Source organism: Pteropus medius, unplaced genomic scaffold (genome assembly GCF_902729225.1).
Source record: "Pteropus medius unplaced genomic scaffold, Ma_sr-lr_union100, whole genome shotgun sequence".
NCBI lineage: Eukaryota > Metazoa > Chordata > Mammalia > Chiroptera > Pteropodidae > Pteropus > Pteropus medius.
In genome coordinates, this window is record NW_024344436.1 from 2286222 (window position 1) to 2289130 (window position 2909).

General features: G+C 38.5%; 1 pseudogene; it reads right to left on the minus strand.

Moving 5' to 3' along the window:
- Positions 1 to 264: 264 nt before the first annotated feature.
- LOC120610579 (uncharacterized) lies at positions 265 to 383 on the minus strand (annotated as a pseudogene).
- Between the last annotated feature and the right edge of the window lie 2526 nt (positions 384 to 2909).

Consider the following 2909-nt stretch of genomic DNA (forward strand, 5'->3'; position numbering starts at 1 on the left):
TACCTTGGTCCAAGCCACCATCATCTTTTACTTTCTAAATGACTTCTGGGTTTCCAGTCCTATGCTCTACAGTCTATGTATCATCCAAAGAAATCTTCTTTAAAATATATTAGACCATGTCGCTATTCTACTGAAAAGCTCGTAATGATTTTTATTTATTTATTTATTTTTATTTATTTATTTTTTAGGTGAGGCAACCTTTGGTTGACCTCACAGATTGCAAGGACCTTGTCAGCTTGCAATCCCTTATTTTTATATTTTTTATGCCTACACCACCTGGTCTTCCTAGGTGGTCTCCCATTCAAGTACTAACCCAGCCCGACCCTGCTTAGCGTCTGAGATCAGACAGGATCGGGCTTGTTCAGGGTAGCATGGCCGTAGACAAAAGCTGCTAGTGATTTTTTAATCTTGCTCAATAGCCGTCATGTTATCATGTTCAGGACTCCATTTATGCATTTGTAAGATTATAATATAATGGTACCTACTTTACAGGAGAATTGTGAAAAGTAAATGCAATGTTTGTCGCTTGCTCAGGAAGAGTTCCTGGGAAAGCTCGGAAATGTAAACAATTATCACCATCATATCATCATCAAACATATGCTGATAGTATATTTAATCAATAAGATCAATAATATTGTATGTCTACAAATTATAATAAGATCAAAAAATAAAACTAGGAATTCTGCTCTTTGTCCATTTTTTTCTAATGAGCCAGATTTTAACATCAAGTACATCACAAGTCCTCTTGGGCGAAGGGCATCTGGAGGGTTAAATAAAATTGCTCAGCTGGCAATGAAAGCCTTTGGCGGTGGAGACAAAAGTGTAACGACAATGATAATAACAAAGTCTGTAAGGAAGAAGTCAGTGAAACCACCAAGAATTCAGACAGGAAATCTATCCCGGGAACGTCCATGGGCATTCTGTCTCCTTGGCTTCTCTTCTGCCAATTCTAACTTATGACAACTCTGCCTCTTGAGTAGAAGGCAGTCAGACATTCTCCACAACCTGTAGATGGACTCCTCCAATCCATCATACTGCTTTACTCCCTGCTCTGGCCTTCTGATGCCCCCATTTCTGCCCCTTCCTTCAGTGCTCCCATCAGGTCCCTTTCTTGCTGTTCTGTGCCTGCTTTTTGAGGAGAGCTGTGTCAGCGCTGTACCAGCTGGCAGGGAGACCCATATGAAAAGGTGAGTGCATCTTTGTGCTGGCGTCTGGTGATTTTTTCCCTGTGTGTGTGGTTTCTTTTTTCTTCCTAAATTGACTATTACCATTTTCTTATTTTTTTTTTCTTTCCCATCTGAATGGTACCACTAATGCAGTGAGGGAGAAAGAGAAAAAGAGCCAAAGCCCATTAAAATATAACAACAAAATAACCCAAGGCTCAGAATGCTGAGATGGCTTAAAGGAGTCCTCCTTCCTGTCCTCATTATCTCTCTTATTCAGCCGCCTTCCACAATAAACCCATCCCTTCACTCCTCCCTTTTCCTTGATGTTTTTGTTTTCCCCATTCGGCTGCCTAGTTTTCCAGATTCTCTTTCCTTCCATTGTCCCATCTGTCTTCTCTCCTTTCTTCCTTCTCTGAAAATAACTTTCCTCACAGCCTCAGCCTTTTTTCCTTTCAGCCATTTCATAGACTGTTGTTACAAGGTCCAGGTTCTAATCACTCTCAGCAAGAGCAGCATCCTGAGGATATGAGGAGGATGGTGCTGAATGAAGACCAAAGGAAGTAGGAGACCAGCTATTCCTCTTCACAGAAACCGTTAGAGGCAACAGAGGATAAAAAAAAAAAAAACAAGTAAAATGCAGGAACAGGGACAGAGAGCAAAGAGCACAGGGCTCTGAGACCACAAGGTGTATAGAAAAACACTGGACTAGAAGAGAAGACAGGTTCTGCTACTGAGTTGCTTGGTACTTCTATCATTAAACTCTGTGAGATTTACCTTTAAAATGGGCACCATTAATTCTACCTACATCTTAGCCTTTATGAAGATCAAATGAATAGTATGTGGGAGAAATTAGTATAACTACAGACTGCTAAACAAAATAAGATGTTGTTATTACTACTTGTGGAATCTCTTTTAAGGACGAGATATGTATTTACTCATCCTTGTGGCCCCAGAATCAACAAATGACCTTGAACATAGTGGACAGTCAATGAATTGTTGTGGAATATAATTGAATTGATCTCCCATTCTTCTCACATCCTCTGATACTTCCTTCAATGTTTCATTTCAACAATAGCCATTTCTTCTATCTCTCAAAATTACCAGAACTAAATAAAACATGTTACTGCCCAATAATGAAATACCTCCTATGAAACTTAAAATTTACCTGTTTAATGAGTTTAAATAGCCTGACAAAATGCTCTTATTATATTGGTAACTTTTGAAACTGGTTATATACTTACCAATATATTGAGTTTTTCTAAGAAAATGAGAGAATATAAGGACATAAAACCCATAAGGCCCCAATAAGCATTCGAGTCACTTTATTTCTAAGATATCACACCTAAAATCCCAATTCTTTCATTCTCTCTCATACCAACAGAATGATCTCTCTAGGCAGAAAATTTGGACTGGAATTTTATGTTAGAGAGTCCAAAGATGGCTTACTGTACAATACAAGGCAGATGAAGAAAGGAGTGCCCACATTCATAGTTCATGTGAATGTCCTAATGTCTTTTCTCAATCATCTGACAGTGAAAGTCTATAATTCATTTGAACTTTTCTTTGAAGGAGATGTTCTCTGACGATTGAGGGATGTTTAGCCAGTTGTTTTAACCAGTGTGGAATTGACAGAACTGGTGATATATCAAGGCCTCGATAGAATTGTGCAATAAATATATACATGCATATATAAAATCTAGGTAGAATGTGGCACCTGGTAATAGACAAAGAGAAGATAAGTTT